Raw genomic sequence first — 21,361 nt, 5'->3', positions numbered from 1 at the left:
TCGATACCAGATTCGAATTCGAATTTATCCCTACATACGATTCCAGCATCCACTACAAGCGACTGACGGACGTGGGAAATATCGACAGGCCCCTCTTCATTAAAAATTGGGTATTTGTACTTTTGCTCCAGGGAATAATTAGCGTCTGGTACTGTACGCGATAGACAGAGTACTCTTATGACAGACGTATATGTGAATTCTTATAAACATTTTCGATGGCTAATCAAAAGTTGAAATGGCATTCCAATTTCACTTCCACTTTACTGACTACAAAAGTATAGCTGTACTTAATTCGTTCTCGCTTAAAGCCTTTGAGTAAACTATAACGCAAACGTGAAACGAACTATAAATGTCGTGCCGCGTGAACCGATAGAATAAAAGTTCTTCTGGAGGGGCCAGGAGGGTTTAGGATGTCGGGACGAGGGGAGGGGGGCGAAAAAAAAGGGAAAAAAGTAGGGAAGAAGAAGGTAAGTGAGAAGTACGAGAGCTTAGCAGCACGTATCAGAAATCTCGTTATGCAGCAGTAAGAACGCGAAGAACTCGCGTGCTTTGAAAATAGATTGGATTAGAGAGAGCACCTTCAAGAGGCGACTAAAAGATTTCGTGATCTATGATCTATCACGTGTCACTTTCCTTCCTATTCGTCTGAAACATAGCGTTAAAGTTTTCCTACCTGTTCCTACCTCAGTTCGTTGGTTTTGCCGATCTGCGAGCTTTTCACGCTTTTCAAATAAGTTTTTACCCCTCCCATTCCGCCCCTCTCCCATCGCTCTGTAAATTTACCCGTGCGTTAGATGAATTTGATCTTCTTCTTTGAGCTCCTCAAACGCACGTTTCGTATATTCGCGCTTTCTTGCCGAACAGGCGGTTAATTTTGAAACGATGAAATATTAAAGCTAACACAGCCCCTGGACCCCATGAATAGCAAATGCACAATCTCAAGAGCCAGCAGCCTGTAGCTTCAACCCTAAGTTAGGCCATGAAACGTAGTTCAAGCCTGGTTCATCCTGACGGGATGGTACGACACCCCCTGGCTTACTTATTTCTCCCTTCACTTTGCCCTTCAAACTTTTTCCACCCCTTCACGCCACCCCTTCCCCCTCCTAACACTCTCAGAAAAAACTTTTAACTGGATACATTACTTGCTTGACTACCGACGCCTCTTCACGTTTTTTTGTTCTTCATCTTTTTCTTCTTTTTCTTTTATCATAAGGGAGAAGCTTTTAAACTCGGCTTGCATAGGTGCACGATGTTAGGGATTTCACGGGACGTCCTGAGAAAATGAATAATCTCCCTGGTGCTTTTTGCCAGACGCGAGACTTCGCCTCTAACGAGGTTAGAGTGATAAATTTATAGTGTTAGTATCCATATTAATTTATTTTTCAACTTTTTTTTTCTACTCGGATGGATATTTGGCGCTTGACGTTAGCCCGTGCGGAGCAATATCTCCTGGTGAGGTCATAGGACAATTTCCACAGGACAGCACGATATAACAGTATCCGTTTTGCGAACGCCGGAAACGGAAGCGATGAAGCCCTCCAGCCCGCTTCCTGGAGATTAACTCTCCGCGGATGGGCGCCCCTGTTTTCCACCTAGAATACCCCTTTACGGATGGGTATTATGCGCTTGTGAATTAATCGTCTTGTTGCCAATTAATTTTTAGGAATAACCGATGACAATTTTCGGGTTCATGATACTTTTTCCGAAGGGAGCTTCAAGTTGCATTAGTCCGGAGGAGTGTTAAGGAGTGTTATGGCGAGTCGATCAGTTCGACGAGTTCCCTTCCTATCCGCTGCTTTCCTCTGAGCGATGCCAGCTGGCGCTTCTAGGGGTAGCCTGGGCATTCTAGCGACGTCAGGGAAAGTGGTGGCTGTCGGTCGTGCCGAATCGCGAAGTCAGGTGTAGCGCGACAATTATATTTGCGCGCCGAATTTATTCCAGATGCCAGCACCTTCGTGTCCTCCCACTTATTGTAAATTTTCGTAGCTTCGCGAAGGGATAAGTCTTGCTCTTCCCATTTGCCTGTAGGCAGTGAATACGGAAGCAGCAGGTATTTATAGTAAAAATTATAGAAATCGTTTATAAGGACGTTATTTTATTAGATTTGTTTTTCTATCACTCTCTTAGGTATTTGGGCCATTGTCCCGTGGTCAACGTAGGAGTATTTTATTCGGCTTGGATTTTTATTAGAAGCAAATTACGTACTGGAAGCACACGAGGTGCTGGATATTGGAAGCTTCATGGCTACGGCTGGTTATCTCGATCACGTAAATACAAAAAATTGTCACCACGATTCTCTATGTTAATATATTTTTATATATAAGGTGCGTGCGTAGCGAAATTCAGTAATTTGTCTTAAACGGTATTTATATATATTAAATTCCTTTTATTATATAGCCGCATATCATTGATTATACGTTATCGCTCAAATTGTTCAAAGCTCGTATTCTGGTAGTGTTTTCTCTGTTACTGTGTTTTACCATAAATGTGTAATAGAAAAATAGTGTTATACTACACAGGTGATAGTTCGAGGGGCAGGGGTGCATTGCAGGGCAGGGCTCCGCGTTGCTCGGGCCGGTCGACTAGTCGGTCAGTCGAGACAAGATTGACGCAGTCGATTGGGAATCATTTGGGATTTTCTATGCTTTGATAGACGTGAAATAAAAGCACGAAAATTGTTTTGTTGATAACAATGATAATTATCAGAATTATAACGAATTGTACCAATGGGAGATGAAATCATTAAAGGGTTAGATTTAAAGTGCTAGAACCGATTTGTGTTCGCAAATTATGAGGCAGGCAAGGCTCTTTAATTTATAGTCTTTAGTGGTTAACGGTGTTTCGCGACGTGTTAATTGGCCCGTTAGTCGCGTGCTCATTCCCTCTCGAAGAGTAACGCTAGAGTGAGAGTGCCGATAAAATGGAGGGGAAGAGCCAGACAATAAATACGTTTGAATGGGGTTGATATCAAAGGGAATCAGAAAGAGAGAGAGAGAGCGAGAGAGAGAGAGAGAGAGAGAGATAATCATATGTAGTATTGAGCGTCGCAGTTTATCGTGCATAGGGAATCAGAAAGAGAGAGAGAGAGCTAGAGTGAGAGTGCCGATAAAATGGAGGGGAAGAGCCAGACAATAAATACGTTTGAATGGGGTTGATATCAAAGGGAATCAGAAAGAGAGAGAGAGAGCGAGAGAGAGAGAGAGAGAGAGAGATAATCATATGTAGTATTGAGCGTCGCAGTTTATCGTGCATGGGGTAGACATAAAATAACATGCAAACGTTACGGTAGATCCAGTAATGTTAAAGGATTATAGGGATATTTTTAATAGAGTTACCAAAGCTCAAGTCCGAAATAAAAGCGATAAGTCAAAGGATGGATGGCTTTTAAGAAAAATCATAATCGTCTTTAGAAATTCTATTTAGCAACGAGAATCCGTTAGGAACTAAGAATAAAGGTGCTCATTGCTGGTGGGAGTATCGGCAGGAGGGGTTAAGGGACGAGGAGTGGAAAAGGTTAGGTATAAGCAGTAGTACCAGGGAATCGAGAGATTACATTTTTATTTACCCAGTCAAATGAATCCTCTTGATTATGAGACGCAAAATTCTCCCTGCCAGCCACTCAATCTAAGAATTCAAGCAAATATTGGTTTTGTCTAGTGGGCCACGATTTGCATAATTAAATCTCAAGACGCGCCTTCTTACCCTCATGACTTCCCCCTCCCCCCACGCCACCCTGCAGAATCACTTGGACCCTTCGCACCCTCTTATCGTTCAACCTCCCGCCCCCCCCGCCCCCGATTACCTGAATGTACGGAAATAACAATAATTAAAAATCTCAGTTTATTTACCAACTTCTCAAGTAACACTCTCCCTTGCTAAGACTCCCTAAAGGCTCTATCACAATGGGCAATCTAATTGCGTGCGTGCATTGTGCCTTTATCGATACTTTCTGAATTCTTCCTACCTACTGATCTTCCTATGATTCTTCTATCAATTTCTGATTCCCATCTAATCTCTAAAGCGTCCCTCCTTTTTCCTCACGGCCCGTATAGTAGACTTGTTGTGAGCGGTTGTCATGGATCGAGCGTGCATGCTTACTGGAACGAGCTGCGGAAACGACACGTAGCCTGTTTTCCTATTGCAGGTCATTACTGTAAATGGCGCATTAATATTGCAAACTGATAAGAGATAGACGCGCACATTCAGCGGACGTTCGTATCACTCTCTACACTCTCTACACTCTCTACACTCTTTCGCTCTATCCCCCGGACGCATTAAATATTTCTCAAGTTGCACACTCTGTTTGAGTGGAAATGTTCTCGTGCAAATGTGTTATTATCTCGACGAGCGATGGATTGCATCTCACTTCGTGTTTGATCCCCATATGGGCCATCGAGCCACAGCCACCCTATTGTCCATGCGAATAATTACAGCACAGATCGCCCACAATACAAGCCTCTTGAACCTTCTCCGTGTACGTGTACCGTTTGTTACCCCATTGGCCACCCTTAAGTAATTTTTCACGCAGACTGGATAGTCGCTGAATTATCAGCAAAATGATCGTGTTTCGTTTACAGCATCTCTGGACCAGAAAGATTTCATCCGAGGTATTAAGAATGCAATGGGTTTCTTTGTCGATGGTTTCGTTACGAAGTAGCAGTTTGTTGGGCAGCAGAACGATGCACTGCTGGTTAAAAGGTCTATAAAGGTTTTACTGATGGGGATGATAGTAGCGGCGATGGTGAAAGGGGGTAGAAGTAAAAAAGAAATGCCAAAAGAAAGTGAAAGAGCCGAGCGTAAAAAGTGAAGAAGTTTTCATATGCATAGAGAGACGCTTTAATTCCGCGTACGTTTCTGTCTTTTACATGTTTCTCCATATTATTTTTTTTTCTTATTCCGCTTCCTCTAACCTCCAACGGCTAACGGTAACTCTTGTTGCTTCCCGGCTGTTGCCCTCGAGCTCGAAATTTATTAGCGTCTTACGGACAGACGAACCGCGAAGCGTCTGATTAGCATCGCGGAAAATTCAACGTTTATTCGCGATCCGCGAATCTTAATTGCACGAGAAACAGGCGTCCCTGCAGACCGTTGAATTGCACGTTTAGCTGCATCCTCTAAGAGAATCGCTGAAAAGAACAAAAAAATGGAGTGTAAAGGATGCGCTTTGGAAGAAAAATAATGAATCTATGACGTCATGCACTTTGCCTGAACTTCGAGTTACGAACGAAGAGCGCCAGGGGGCCATCGACTGGCATCCAGTGGGCCATTGTGAATTCCTCCGACGGAAATGATGGATATTAGAAGCGATAGAAGGTGGAGAGCAGTAATTGTTACATCGCATGTCTGATCGCGAACACGAGCAGAGGAGGAGAATCGGTTCGGATTGGTTTATCGCCAGTGAAGTGCACGCAAAACTCACTCGTGCGCTGTTGGCGCACTTATGCACGTGTGCGCGGTCGCGTGTCATCCGGTCACCACATCGATTCAACAGTCAGATGACTCTTGCGCCATTCGCCAATCTTTATCAATTACGTCAGTCCCATGGTATCAGTACTTCAGCATTGACCTTTAACCTAGAAACCTCAAATGGTCCATCGAAACAAGGATGCTGGAGGTGGATTGCTGGGCCGGATGGGAATTTTTGTCAAGTGATTTTTGCGCGTGGAGAATGGCGAGGCGCGACGATCGGTACTAATCGAATTCACTGGGATGGGATCGATCGAGCGAGCCAAAGGGTGGCTAGCAGGGCGGCCATTGGGGGTCGGGGGGGAGGCAGTGGGGTGCCTGGGTGGTGCTAGGTTGGAGGTGAACGGGCACGAGAAGAGTGGTATAGAGGGACTTGAGCCCTATTGTGTAGGGCACGTGATTGCGATCGGAGTATATCTCGTTCGCGGCAGTAGTTAGTGATAATTGGGAACATCCCTTGCGCATCGCATCGATTCAACCCCTTGATTGAGGAAATAGGCGTGGGGTAGGACATTAAGGACTGAAATTATCCGGGTTGAAGTACTATTTTGCCCTCCTGTCATTTCCCCCGTTTATAATCTCGTTACTCATTCCGTAGAACATTGACTGTAGTGGGATGTAGACTCACGCCGAGTGTCTATATATATATATTTTTTTAATATTTATAACCTTTTTTATAAATACCTATAATACTCCCTGATCCTCCTCTTCACTCTCCAAAAGTTCGAACTTTGAACTCGATCCTCTTAGCCAAGCTGAATAGCTCTCAACTTCGCTTCGACTACGGAAACGATTGACTTACCTTTTTCTGAACTTTTGCCTATTTACCTCATGCGATTGGGAAGGAGTGGTCGCGTGTGAACGGAGCTTAACGCACGACTTTAGGCCGCCTGCTTGAACGGATCTCAGATCCAACCTACTAATTTACACTAATTTTGGTTGATTATTTCGAACGAACTTCTGTTTTTCAGAGGTCAAAAGGTCTTTGACTTTTTGATTGGTAGAATGAGAAGTCGGAACGCCGTGAAGGTGTTCGGGAATAAGGTTCCCAACTTCGGACGATTTTTCATTTTCTCAAAGCGACTCACCGAGTTTATCCCGTGCTCAGCATCCGCTTTACAATCGAGATCAATCAACTGCTTTTGGATTTTTTTATAAAATATACGCCCCCCCCCACTCGATACTCAGTTCTCTCGGCAACCTGTACGTAATATCACGAGGTCGAAATAAGACGTGCTAGAGCAGAGGGATCGGTGGGCGCAGCCGAGATAGGTGTAAAGTATTCCGAGAGGAAATAGCGAGAATAGATTAAAGTTGGAGGAAACGGAGCCTCTAGGAGTAGCGAGAGCTGAAACAGTTTTAATCTACGTCTAGCGCGCGGGGAAACAAATCGCGGTCTTATCACCACCTGTGAAACAGATAACAACTTTTCTCCCTTTTCCTCGGGCCCGACTCACCCCTCGCACTTGTACGCTCCACACTCTCACCCTCTCACCCTCTCACACTCTCACTCTCTCACACTCTGACAGCCCGTCCCGGGTCCACCACTTCCCTCTGACTCTGTCTCGCGTGAACTCTGAACCGAACCACAGCCTGGCCAACGGAAGCGCCGATTAAGCTTTCGAAAACTGTTTGCATGAATAGCCAAGCGTTTGGCACACGTGTGCCAGAGGCGGGTGCTAACAATTAACACGCTAGAAACACACAGGAAGTGCAGGTCAAACGAAGCGGCGCAGGTCTATTGCTGAGGATCGGTAAAGGGTGTTACGGGTAAAGGTCGATCCTTTCTCTTGTAGCTGTGACTATTTTTACTCTCCTCTTTCTCTCTCTCTCTCTCTCTCCCCTCATCAAGGAACGCCTGCTATTCCATTTCGCATTTCCTCCGAACATGTTCTACGTGCCGAACCTAGATATATGGTATACGTAGTCATACTTGGTAACGGTTCTTTCAAGATTTTCTTGCCGCGAAATATATAATATATAGACGAAAAGGAAGAGGTAAAAGAATGAATGTGAAGGAGAAAGTAGGATTGTAGGAAAAAGGGTCTTTCTCCGTAGAAAAATAGCGTACGGTCTTTTGGCGGAAAGCAAGAAACCTTAGAAGCAGCCGGAAGGAAAGCTGAGCGGCGCTTGATTGGGCAGCCGGACGATAGTTTTGCCGCGAGCGAAATCCGCCCGAAGCACCAAGCATAAGCGGAATCACCGGCGATGGCGGCAAAGCGAGCGAGGAAAATGAATTAACTGTTAGTTACAAATCACGAAAAAAGAATCCAACAAATTAAAAGCGGCTGGCAGTTGTTGTTGCGGGAAATTGGTGGGGAGAATCGCTAAGGGCAAATTCACGGGTAAAGATGCCGTGAAAGCCGCGCCGTAGAAATGGCCTTGCAAGCTTCTCCTCAGATACCGTATAAAAAAAAAAAATAACGATAAGTGTGAGCTTTGATCTGCAGTATCGAGACGCAGCGTTAAAAGATTCTGATTCCCTTTTGATGACGTCAAATCAACAACTTTTAATCTTGGCAGTCTTTTCTTGTTTTCCTTTGTGACTTGATATCCGAGTGAAGCGTCGCCTGTGCTCCTTGCCCCCCTACCCCCTCGGCAGCCGTCTACCCCACTCTTTCGATTCAATGAATAACGAAGTGGTTGCTCAGAGTGGGACGTTGGGAGGCGCGAACAAAGTTACAGCAAGCCAAACGGATTAGCCAATAAATCGAGACTGAAAGGGGAAATTCATTAACCCACAACGATAAATAACAGAGCTCGCTACCGAGAATGGCTTCTGAAACAATAGTTATAGTATATTTATGCAAAGTTCCCAAGTGGAAAGGGATGGCGTGGTTGTTGCTTGATGATAATAGTGGCGACGAGGCTGGTCGCGGCGACGCTAGTCAAGAGAAAGGTAGAAAGGTAGAAAGGTAGAAAGGTAAAAAGGTAGAAAGGGTCCCCATTGTTGTATTTCTCCGGGCGCCATTATAAAGCTCTGCACTCGCGTGGCTACGTGGCGCGCCTCGTTTCCTTTTGCTGTGTCATTACTTACTACTTATTACTTGTTACACAGTGTATATACAGACGGTGCACTCTTGCAGTTGTATGGGGAACATTGAGAGGGTCAAAAATGGTGAAGGGTCGAAAGGGCACGTGAAAGGGTAGGAGAAGGTAAATAGCAGCTTTAATTCCTACAGGTTAACCGATAAGTGAGGTGGGACGAGAATGACAGTGAAAGAGAGAAAGAGAGAGAGAGAGAGAGAGAGAGAGAGAGAGAGAGAGAGCGAGGGAGAGGGAGAGAGTCAGCCTGATTACAAGAATCATTCGAAATAGTTACGTAGGTGTACCTAAGCAAAGTGGCTAATTTCCAAATTTCCGGACTTACGAGAGTCACCTTGGACGAAGTAGCCAATATTCTCACGTCTCACTCCAACTGTCTCATTCTCAATGAGGCTTCTGTATCTTAGTCTCACTTTCTACTGGCGCCCTAAGGCTCTTGATCTCGAGGTAGACTTATGGGAAATTAGTCGAAGGTCTCCCGTGGAGTCTGTGAATGACTTCCCTTTGCTCGAGAGAACCGAAAGCCGCTTAGGAAAAAGCGTTTCCGTCGGAGAAAGCAATTGAAATTCACGAGGAAATACAAGAAGAGAAATAAAAGACTCTTAGGAATTATAGAATTATAACACTGTGGCTGCAGTCTCGGTTAAGAATAATTTATGGGAAATTTCAATGTTGTGCTTTTTCTTGAATTTTCAAAATTCTTCCTTGCATCATTTTTCTTATGCTTCCATGACCTTATGGTTTAAGCAGGATCCATTACTATCTATAAGTAAGACCCTATAATACTATAATGCTATAACGCTATAACGCGAGAATGGTATCGAGGCTCACAGAGTACGTGTAGAAATCCGTGCTCAGAGGTCGTTGCTATCTAAATCGGAATCTCAAAATCAATGTCGCCTCTCGTGCACTGGTACAGAAAGTCAGTTTAGAGAGAGGAGAGAGAGAGAGAGAGAGAGAGAGAGAGAGAGAGAGTCCGGTTGAGTCAAACCGAAGAGATAGTTTTCAATAATGATTACATTAGCCAACGACCAATGAAAATCAGACTATACAATTAAGGAAATGTTGCTCTGTATAAAGGTCCTATATCACTATTGTATAAAGTTCGATAAAATCCATAACTAATAAACCCGAGTTAAAGTCACGTAATCCCAAGTGGTATTATGAAACCTCCATATTTGTCAAGAGTGATTTACAAGTTTGATTTCGAATAATATTCATCTTCTTGAAGGCATCAGGCTGTCACTGTATTTTGAATACCCATAGGAATACACGGTATGGCTGACCGGTTTTTGGCAGGGTCATAGGTCAGTGCCGTAATGAATATATTTGCATATCCTCACCATTACCGAATGGTTATAGTAACAAGGCACCTACAAGTTACCCACAGCGCTACAAGGTCCATAGAATGTGGAAGGAAGCTTGCTGCCAAATATGCATGCACGTCCCTTCGGGGCAGCAATCCAAGCATGTAGCTAGACATACATTTATCAGCCTATCTACTTAACTATCTATCTACCTACGTACCCATCTACCTGTCTTCTTATTTACCTACCTGGTTACCTATGTGTACTACACCGAAGAGAATTGTCGATTAGTTTCGCGAAGTAGATTCACCAGGAGAATTTGCGCCTAACTCCTCCCTCTATGGTTAGGGATGCTGGTTCTCGTATACCTATACCTACCCCCTGTATTGGGGTAGACATTTAAATTGGAAATGGAACCGGAAGACTGTCGTGACGAAGCCAACAGTTTCTCTCCTTCCCCCTTGATCCCCCTCTTGAGCAACTCTCTCGTCTACCAATGCCTTGCCCCTGTCGTATTCAGTGCGAATGAGCAAGATCAGAGCAAAAGGGGGAGAGAGAGAGAGAGAGAGAGAGAGCGAGAGAGAGCCAGAGGCGGCGACACCTCGTCTGGGGATGCATCGTTTGAATGGACAGGAACGGGCCTTTCGGACTTTAAAAGTTAGGTAACTGCTGGGGACACGTCTGGCGTAAAATTGAGCCAACCGCAGCCTTTGTGCTTGTGTCCTCGTCCTTGTCCTTTACCAATTTTGACCCTTTTTTCTCTTTCCTCCATGTGCGCTATATCTTTACCACTTTCGCACCACCTCTTTCACTTTCTCCTTCTGGTTAAAGGTGTACACACGCGTCTTCGTGTTCTCTCCGATTTTCACGTTCTCCAGGGATCCGACAGTGAGTGCGAACAAATCATGTGTGGAAGTCAGCATATTTCAGGGAGGACCCTCTTCGTTTTTCCTTCACTCCTATTCGCTTCTCGTTATAGCTATGTTAGCTGTATATGCTCTTAGGTATACTGACATACGTATGAGTGAATGAATACGGACGTACGTATGGCTGTAGGCGTGCGCTTGTGTTTCCTGTGAAAGTCGCACCAGTGAATTCGATTGGTAGCTCGAGAATCGGCTGGCGGACGGGAATTGCGAAAGGATGATGTGAAACGAGAGAGAGAAAGAGAGAGAGAGAGAGTGTAAAGGGATAGTCTGGTCACGGCGCAATCTAGCGAAATTAAAACTCTAATTCGGCCGGACAATATCCAATTACGTGTCGCGCTCGAATATTAATTCCAAACTTTTATTTCCGAATTGGCTCCTTCATTTATTTTTTCCGCGAATCTGCAAACGACAAGTAGAACGGATACAAGCTGTGAGTCAGAAGCCAGATAAGAGAGAAGAGAACCGGGGGAACGGAGATATTGAAAAATCTATATTTCCTATATGTATTCATAGAGTATATGGGATCGTATCGAATGAACGGAAAACGCTCGATCAGTCGCTACTCGCGGAATATTTTTATGGATCGACAGTTTAGTCGAATGACGAGGTGATACATAGAACATGAGTCGATATCATTCTTGCCAGGGAACTTTTTCTCGAAAGCATTGAATTATTCAATTGGCTAGATGAGTGTGCTCGGCGTGCGTGTGCGGCCACTTAACCATATTTGGGTCAGTTCCGATTTAATTGGGAAACGGGCTGTGGGGATCAGTCCGCCTTCCGCGTTCCGCCTCCATTGTCCCTGTCAAATGCGATCATTTTATTTTACGACTTTGGATCACGGCACTACTTTCTTTCTTTCTTTCCATCTTCCCCTTCTTCTTCCCCTCCTGCTGCACCCTTCTCATCCCTGTTATTTACAACCTTTCATGAAACGACGACATTCATCGTCTACATCCCTATAAACCATAGAAGCGTACACACTCAGCATGGGAATTCTTTACGTGTCTGGTCAAGACTTCCCATAACCACTGGAGGATCATCCCTTCCTGCTCCCTAAACGCATTTTCCCGCGCTGATCCATAAAACAGTAATTGCTCCAGAGTGCCGAGCGAGACGTTTCTCAGGGCTAAATCGTATCTTTGAGTTTTTTTTTTTTTTTTTTTTTTTTTTTTTTTTTTTTTTTTTTTTTTTTTTTTTTTTTTTTTTTTTTTTTTTTTTTTTTTTTTTTTTTTTTTTTTTTTTTTTTTTTTTTTTTTTTTTTTTTTTTTTTTTTTTTTTTTTTTTTTTTTTTTTTTTTTTTTTTTTTTTTTTTTTTTTTTTTTTTTTTTTTTTTTTTTTTTTTTTTTTTTTTTTTTTTTTTTTTTTTTTTTTTTTTTTTTTTTTTTTTTTTTTTTTTTTTTTTTTTTTTTTTTTTTTTTTTTTTTTTTTTTTTTTTTTTTTTTTTTTTTTTTTTTTTTTTTTTTTTTTTTTTTTTTTTTTTTTTTTTTTTTTTTTTTTTTTTTTTTTTTTTTTTTTTTTTTTTTTTTTTTTTTTTTTTTTTTTTTTTTTTTTTTTTTTTTTTTTTTTTTTTTTTTTTTTTTTTTTTTTTTTTTTTTTTTTTTTTTTTTTTTTTTTTTTTTTTTTTTTTTTTTTTTTTTTTTTTTTTTTTTTTTTTTTTTTTTTTTTTTTTTTTTTTTTTTTTTTTTTTTTTTTTTTTTTTTTTTTTTTTTTTTTTTTTTTTTTTTTTTTTTTTTTTTTTTTTTTTTTTTTTTTTTTTTTTTTTTTTTTTTTTTTTTTAGTGGGCAGTTTAGAGAACCTGACGGTCAGAGGGAGAGAGGGAGAGAGAGAGAGAGAGCATGAACTCTAAGAGGAAGGCAAAGGGAGACTCTGAAAGACAAAGTTAAAGGAAGTATGGAGAAAAGCGCGAGAGTTCAGGGAGCTCTCTTGTACGCGACGAATCGTATAAGTCGCGCGTCGCTGGCCAAAATTTTTACTCGACAAACGCGTCTTTATTGGCCCTTATTCGTGCTCGTTCAGCTATGAAATGCCTTCTATCGAATCAAGGTGAAATCACCTAAATTCCCCGAGAATTTAATCAGAGCGCGAGCACCCGCCGGCTCTCTTATACGAGGGACAATTGCTTCCCCGCGCATGTTTGGTTTACCGGTCACGTGCGTGGCTGCCTGCCTGGCTGCCTAGTTGCCTCGTTGCCTGCCTGCATGCCTGCCAGCCTGATAGCTAGATAGCTAGACTGGCTCCCTAGACCTCTCCTAGCCTATACCGTGCAACTATAACCAAGCAGCTTTGGCTTCTTCGTCTCTAGACAATTAGTCTTGCGCTCCAGGTTCTAAGGTCCGCTGTTCGCTGTCCGGTCGACCGAGTCTTCGTGCAAGCTTAGCTTCGCGTTTGCTTCCACCTCCTCACGAAACCCCGTGACAGCCGCTACCTGAGATATGGCACGCGTCCTGTCTTGTCTTTCAGTAAGACGGATCCTGATTGCACAGTACGCAATCTGTAGGTAATGTAAAATTATAGGAGGGAGTGAGGGAGGAGGACACGAGAAGCTGAATTACGCGATGAGGAAGAAAGTATCAGACTCCGAAACAGAAAGAAAGTCGTAGGCAGTGCAGATAGGGAGGAAAACAGGGGGCTGCGCTTGTTTCGGAATAAACAGATAGGACTGATCGCAGCCTGAATAGCAAACAGTTTGGATCTGTAGCCCCGGGCGGAAAAATGTTATCCTCTATCATCTTACTACCCTCTACCACGTACAGGGTGTACCCAGCAGAACAGTATCTACCCTCTACTTTTCTCTATTGCAAGAGACAAGGGCCACTAAAAGTTAACCCCGATGCAACCAGCTATAGTATAGACCCACCTAGCCAGCCAGCCAGCCAGCCAGCCAGCCAACCAGCCGAATCCCCTGGCAGGAAGTGCATAAGTTACTCCCTTGGCGAAAACTGCATTCCAACTTCGTAAAAGTTCCTTTGCCCTATGTCCCTCCGCTGATACCGTCGCTACTCTTTCCCCTACTGTACCCACTGTGTCCCTGCATTCTTTTCATCTTTTTTTTTTCCTTACGTTGGTCCTGCGATTCACTGACGGCCGTATTGCAGTAACCTATGCACTTTTGGTCTGCTTAAGTGCAAACTGCGTTTAAGTCTTTATTGCGTTTTAAAAACACTGACCCTGTACACAGTATATACGGTGTATTGTCTATGATTACCATTCATAGAATTAAGCTGGATTTGAGGATGTTATCAGGAATCTTATACAGCTCCCATCGAAATGACAAGTTGCCTCGAATTTAGAATCTTATCGAAGGAATGACTCTTTTGATATTGTCCTTGCTTCTCCATTAAGGGTTGTCACTCGGCCTTCGAATGCACTGACAATCGCTCGGAGTAACGAGAGGTGAGAGATGGAGAATGGAAGAATCTAAGATTGACTGTGTCTCGATTCGCTTTATTATTCGCCAACAAGAAGGATTCATCCTAATTTGCAATAATTCTGAATTATCCCATTCCATTCCCGGGGACAGGCGGAAGACAGGGAGGAGAGGAAGAAAAATGCGCCGAGAGAACGAGCCTTTTTATTACCCTATTAATCCCAACTAGCGCCTTATTTTTAAATTAACATTTTTATCTCTCGGGAAAACAAGCTCGCTCCCCTCCCATGGCTTTCGTACTCGCAGTCTCCTGTCTCTCCTCTCCTATCCTTCCGTCCTCCTCCTTCTCCTCCTCCGCGTACTCCAATCCCTCCTCCCGCCCTATACGTCCGTCTTCGTAAAGCGCAGGATTATGGAGGTAAATTCTATTATCATGGGCAGCTAGCGAACCAGAATCAGTAAACGGAAGCTTTCAACCTGTCGTTAAATATCCTTACGAGGATCCATCGATCCTTGCGATCCTTGCGATCTTTTCAACTCCAAACACACGATACTGCGTGTACCTGTCTCTAATGGAATTTCGTTTTCGTATTGTCCATCAAGGATCATAGATGCTATGCTTTCTTCGGCATTTCTTATGGAAATTAAGATGTTATTATTAAAAAAAAAGCATTTAATTTTAATAGACCAATAGAACTGAGGTGTTTACATCCATTTCCCTTAGCCCTTTCCTCACCCTCTTGCTATAACTCCTACAGTCTCTCCAAGTTCCTCCCTTCTTCTCGCCACCCTTCCATACACATTCGTCTCCCTTTACCCTTCCAGCCTCCGAGCTTCCCCCTTACCCCCTCCCCCCGGTCGCAGTTTTCGTGCTTGCAAGATAAATGGTGCTTTTTCAAGCTGCGGTACATTTTTTGAACAGTATAAAACAAACAAAGCACTCTCCCATGTACATCCATACATGTATACGGGTATATAAGTACTTTATATATATATGTATAATATAGTATGTTTACACTACGTATCAACTATATATATCCAAAGATATATTATACGTGCGGCTCCCTCGGATGTCATATGCTAACGAAGCTTGCACCCTTAAAAGCCCAAAGGAATGATTCAAAGACGAACTGGAAGTTTTCGTCAAAAGGTTAAAGCTTCAAAGGTACCTGAAGGATGTACTGCGCTATTAAAAACTTTTCAAAATCCACCACGATTTAGTAGTTTTTGTACGAGAGACTTTTTGCTCTTTACCTACGTCTATCCTTATTTTTTTATCTCGTTCGCAACGAAATTTTATCGACCCCCTTCTCCACGCTGTACGAGTCCGCTATCCTACTGTAATTCGTGTACTCTGCTAATTATCACTCGTACGAAAGTAAAATGAAATGTACTCTCGCGCCGGGGGATTAACTGCTGGATCAAGCTTTAGCTAATGCAATGATGGTTGCGCTCACGATCACGCTTCGCTCCAGCGGACTTTCGATTTTACTAGGAGAACCGCAGCCCGCCATTTGTGCCCGCATACACGGGGTTTGTCCTCTACAATCAATTGGCAAACTAATTAATGATTTGACGCAATAGTGGTTCGTTGTGGCTACGGATTCCCTCGGTGACGAATCCCTTCCGTTTTTCTGGGATTTCTACAAATAAAAAATTTAACAGTTTTCACCTTAGATTCGAAGTTTATATTATTATTTGCACACACAGGGTATATACTGTGACGTGATTTTTCGAATCACGGTCCCAAGGCGGCTCCGGTTACCGATACAGATAACGTTCTCGATTTCTGGTTCCCTTCGGGTCGCCACCCTGCTCAGAAGCTACGCTCTCGGGTTGATTCGTACAGTTATGTCAAGGCTCTCGTGAGATGTCGTTACTGTTTAGTTGAGATCGAGGTGCTCGAATCTGCCGTGGGGAGATAGTCTCGACGCACCGAGTTGCCCGGCAGAGGAGAGTGCCCGACGGAGACGTCTCCGCGGACCGGCAGAAGCCCGGGTGAAATACCGGCGCCCCGCTGGAGATGGGCAAAGGGCTGTAGAGCGGGCGGAGGTAGTTTTGATACGGTTAAGGGCAGGAGAGGAACCTCCTGCCCGAGTTGAGGACGTGGTGCCCAGCTGTCGCCCGATGCCCTGGGGAAGCGGCCGTGGAGGATCTCCAGGAGTTACGTACCGATTCGTTAAGGAAAGTTCTCGATTTGGTTTAAAGGGACGACTCGAAGGAGATAGAAGAGTTATCGGTTATAAGGCTCTCGACCAATCAGAATGATCAGAATGATTAGTTCTCGGATTTGGCTATTGTCAAAGCAGTCTGTCTCGGGGCACCGACCGAGGTGTCACGGGCTGCCTCGCGCTCCCGTGCTGTCTGTTGATAGTTTTTCTTGCCGTGTTTTGACGCAGTGTAGCAAGTTCTCGATTCGTACAGTTCTCGCGTTGTTTTTTCGATATCCAGGCAATTCTATGAATTCCTGTGAGTGTTCCGAAGGTGTAGTGCTGTGCTTTAGTGCAGTGTCCACCAGGGTGTCCTTTGGATGCAGTTCTCGGCCTCCACGGATTAGCTGCACTAGCTCCGGTGAGTCTCCCAATTTATTAATTGGTGAATGGATCTCGATAGATAGTTCAGATTCGTTCTGATACGTTCTCGATTCGTCGCTCTCTGTCTCTCGCACTATTTGCCGGACTCTTACTCCGACCCTCTCTACCTCAAACCTAGCAGCCTGAGCGGCCGTGCATTTCCGTAACCGTCCGCTCCCGTTCGTGCTTCCAGTTGCGTTTGCTGATTTTACGCGGCCCCAAAAATCGACAGGATCCGTTAAACTATCGCCTCGTCCGATAGGTTCCGTCAGAGCTCTCGTTCTTGGTGGAGTTGGGCCTGTTCCGCCCCAATTCCCAGTTTATACCGGCTCGTCAGTTCCCGGTGAAAAAAGAATTGGCTGGCGCCCGCCTGGCTTGCGGATGCACGAACGACGGGTGGACGGCCGAAGGTAACGTAGGGTGGTTCTCGAAGATGGTTCGTTCTCGGATGTTTCGCTATCGGTGTCGAGTTAGGGAAAAAAATTACGTTACAATACATTTTTGATTACATTATAGTAGGTGTAGTCTTGAGTTCTTATTAAAAAAAAATATTTGTATTGATTAATTCGAATAAAAGTTATACCAGTGGATTAACGATGTTTTGTTTTTCTGATGCCACTTTCTCTTTTTCTTAGTTTCAAATTTTATGCAGGGAACATGATTTTTCTAGAGATATCTAGCTGAGCTCTTGTTACGTAGGAATAAATATGCCAGTATATGTATATACGGAGATCGGTACCTTTTTATATCTACTTTTTCCTACCTTGCTACTACCTTTCCACCTTCCGGGTAGGAAAGGTGGTCGGGCTCAGATGCCCCAGGGAGTTTTAGTGGCTGGCGGCATTCAATATTCCGTAACTTTGCCAATTTATCGATAGATGTGCTCTGGTTCGTTTCCGCGGTTCCCTCTTGCCATCCATTCTGAATTTGAAGGGAAAATCTCGAGAAAGAGGAATACGTTCGTTTCTTCATCCTACTTCTTCTTTTTTTCCTTCTTCTTCTCGTTTACGTGTTTTTCTTCTTTTTCTCTAGAACATACGTCGCACACGACGACACACTTCATGTCTTTTCCTCTTCTCACGTTGGTCCTGTATCTCGAGGTACTTTGATATTCTGTACTTACCGAATGGATTCGATTAGGAAATTCTTATTTATTCTTAGAATACTTAATATCTGTATTATAAGGAAAAGTCTCAGGAAGAATTGAGAGTGTGGTGGTCCATGAGAACCATGTAAAATGAAATATCTGAAAACGTTAAATAAATGCCTGGAAATTCATAGCAATTACTTATCGGTAGGTCGAGAAAGCAAGCAAGCAGGCAGACAGCCGGGTAGGCGGGTAGGCAGGCAGACAGGCAGGCAGGCAGGCAGGCAGGCAGGCAAAAAAGTAAGCAAGCCTCCAGTCAGGCAGCTAAGCTACAGAACGGCATAAAATTGGATTTTTTCCAGGCCGCAGGCTGTCTCACGGCCGAGGAAAATATAGTCAGGACGGTGTGCTTTTCCCGCTGGTGTTGGTGGCACGGGTGTGCGCAGGAATAATCCAGGCCAAGGACGGAAGTCAGTGCTCAGATCAGATCGACGGAATAGTCGGAGAGATGTTCAATTTCCGGCTTTTCCGAGGTTGATTTCCTTAACAGCTGCCTGTCAGAATTTGAGGACGTCGGGGCGTCGGCGTCGTCGTCAGGATTCTTATTAGAGTTAACCACGACTGACTCTAGGCGTCTAATATATGATAGTGGTCAAAATGGGTGGTGGTAATGCTATCAGTTATTGACACAGCCGACAGCTCGGCGCTGTTATATGTGTAGGGGGTCGCGCAAGCCGCAGAAAAACTGTCAGGGGTTGCTGAGATCTCTGAGCCTTCAACCCCCTTCGAGAGGGGTTGACTGTTATAACTGGATTGATTCTAGATAAGTCGCGGACAAATCCCCGATGCCTTTGGCCGCGCTGAATGTTATTTTTATCCAATGGCGCCGAGAGAGCCAAAAATCCACCCTTGTTCCTTTTTCCGAAGGCAGGACGATCGACAGTCGTCCCGTGTGATTTATCGAAGACACCTAACGCCTTAGTGCAATCTATTCCGAGCGATACCAACTGATCCAAGTTACTAATATACCTAATGTGCCAGAGTTCACAGATCTCATTACTTCCTGCAGACTCTCAATATGAGGAATTCCTCATTTCCACAGGGGATGAAAGTCTGGAGATTGTCTGCGGTCTACGCCAATGGCTGGTGGTTTAGCCCTGAGATGTAGCCCGGCTAAAGGAAGAGAGAGTGGGTCGGGTGTTCGGATAGACGGCACGTGGATGTGAGTGTTTCGAAGTGTTGATACTCCACGGTCCAGCGGGTCCTCGTGTTCCTTCGCTTCGCCACCCTACATATTATATCATACCGTTCAGTAGTTCTCATCCCAAATGGACCAGAATAGATTCTCGATAATAGCTCTGACAATTGAAACGAGAGGGAGGTGACGGTCGAGCGCTTTGAGCATTGATAGAGTTAAGAAGGATCGTAACTTGAAATTCCCAATTACACACAGATCTCTGCCTTACCTACAGAAAACAGGATCACTATGAACGTCGCCCAGAGAGCAATAAAACAAGATAACAAAGAACCCAGCAAGATCCCTTTGTTTGAGAGAACTAATAGGAAAGTCTTTTTCCAATGGAGGCAATAGTAGCAACACAAGAGAATAACTACCCGGTGGAAGAACGGTACAAGGGAATGGCGATTGGTACGCGTTGCTAATCTCAGGATTGAGAAATCCGCATGGCGGTGGCCATGCTCGTTAGTCAGAAGCCCACGAGTCCTAAAGCAGGATAATCCTTAGCTCTTGTGAACCGTGTAAGCGCCATAAAAAGTTGGATTGGAATCGGGTTATTTCCTGTGCAAAGGTTGGGGTCCACGATGATGAAGCTGCGAGATGTTAAAACTCCCGTCTGGCTGAACTGGAGATTGGTCCAGGAAAACAGAGGGTTTGTTTGGGCAGGTACCAGCTGCCAGGTACAACGGATACAAGAGAGAGCGTAAAGTCCGTGGATTCGGAGTTCATGACAGTGTGTTACACCATGAATATGGAAGACCTCGTTTACTATACGCTGCCTTGCGCCATATGTATATACATTAATATACATATACATAGTACAGTCACCACAGTATATATCCATACTCTAGTCCTCATTCCTGGTAAGCGCACAGATCAGAACCTTCGGTACCCGCAGGTCTCGTTATGTCACGACCTGATGTTGATTTTATCGTTTAACACGAAGTTATCGTGAATTTCCAAGAGACTTCTGGTCCAGGGCGAAGTTGTCAGCTTTCGGTGATAATTCTATTCTGTATTCCCTTTCTCTTTCGTTTGCTCTTGTTTTGCCTGAAACTTCCTCTCCCCCTTGTTTTATTCTGTTGTTCCAATGAATTCAAAATAGAGGAGCAATTAGATCTTACACACGTCTGCGACAGTAGGATGTACATATTTTGGGGAATTTTCAAAGGGTCTTCTAAGATTATATGGTAAATATGAAAAAAAAAAAAAAAAAAATGAAGAGGGCGTTGAAATTGAATGTCCAGGTATATCAAAGACTTTAGTGGCAAAGGATGATAAATCGGTTGTTGGTGGCCGTTGTAGTGTTGGTGCTGATGCTGGTGCGCACATTATAAGGTCACCTCTTGTCAACTAAAGTTCATTGTGAGTCCGCGAGCCGATACCGACCTCACGTTATTAATGATACGTATTGTCGGGCTCTATGCGATTCTGCGTGGACCTTCATCGTCGGGAGGTCTCTCGTTTTAACCTGAAACTACCAGTCACGCCTGGTAACGAAGTGGTGAAAGCGACAGGCCATCTTCTCAGAGCTTATGGAAAAGCTTGAGGTTGGGGGGGACGATGCGATCACAGTTTCGTCCGTTGTCGAACGAGCGAGTCCTTCAGCTTAACTTTATATATACTCCATCCAGCGTGTCTCTATCAGCGTCTCTGGCGACCCTTTGCTATCCATTTGGAGGAGCTTCCCTGGGAAGCTGTGCTAGGACACAATTAAAGCTCTCGCCGAACCTCGAGAGATGAAGTGCCGGGGAGGTTGGTTGGGGTTCATGAAATGGCAAGGAGTCCAAGAGCTACTGGAAAGATGCGGATGGCTGGTTTGCCCGGTCAGATGGGTGGCTGGCTGGATGACTGGCTGGCTGGTTGGTTGGCTGGCTGGCTGGTTAATACTGGCTACGGAGTGGAACGGAGTCCAGTCCGTTTAGGAATTGAGAGTTCTAGGGGTTCGGGCTTGTCAGTGATGGTAACAATTTGCTGGGCATGTTGAGATGATCCTGAAGCTGGCTCCAGGCGGGCCAATAATTGCAAACAATTACCGTACATCTCCAGTCAGCTTCACACTGGTTCGAGGTGCAGCCCGAGGCAAAAGTATTGTCACTTCGTGGCGTGGCTGTGCTCGGAAGGGAACGTGGCCGCAATAGCTACGCCGTGGAGTTTAGGTAAATGATGGTGGTTGCCACGGAAATTTAGTGGCGTAATTTTTCGAAAGCTCTCCTTCGCGCCGAGGTAAATGATTTTGAAGTAAATTGGAATGTGTCGGTTAAATTCACTCGGTCTGCCAGTCCCCTTCTCCCCCTTGTCTCTCCGACCCTCACAATTCCTCACTAACCTTCGGCAACCCCCCCCC

At 44.2% G+C, this 21,361-nt stretch overlaps 1 protein-coding gene and 1 long non-coding RNA gene across 2 annotated transcripts in view; both read left to right on the top strand.

Moving 5' to 3' along the window:
- Nucleotides 1-21,361, top strand: part of LOC107267519 (nucleolysin TIAR) — a 301,978-nt gene that overhangs the window by 54,970 nt on the left and 225,647 nt on the right. The gene's annotated exons all lie outside the window — the stretch shown is intronic.
- LOC107267524 lies at nt 1,907-2,407 on the top strand. The gene is made up of 2 exons (XR_001537636.1): nt 1,907-2,050; nt 2,128-2,407. It is a non-coding gene; the product is annotated as an uncharacterized LOC107267524 (long non-coding RNA).

Source organism: Cephus cinctus, unplaced genomic scaffold, assembly GCF_000341935.2.
Source record: "Cephus cinctus unplaced genomic scaffold, Ccin1 Ccin1_scaffold0407, whole genome shotgun sequence".
Taxonomy (NCBI): domain Eukaryota; kingdom Metazoa; phylum Arthropoda; class Insecta; order Hymenoptera; family Cephidae; genus Cephus; species Cephus cinctus.
The sequence above is the reverse complement of the archived record's forward strand: the minus strand, read 5'-3'. Positions and strand labels throughout refer to the sequence as shown.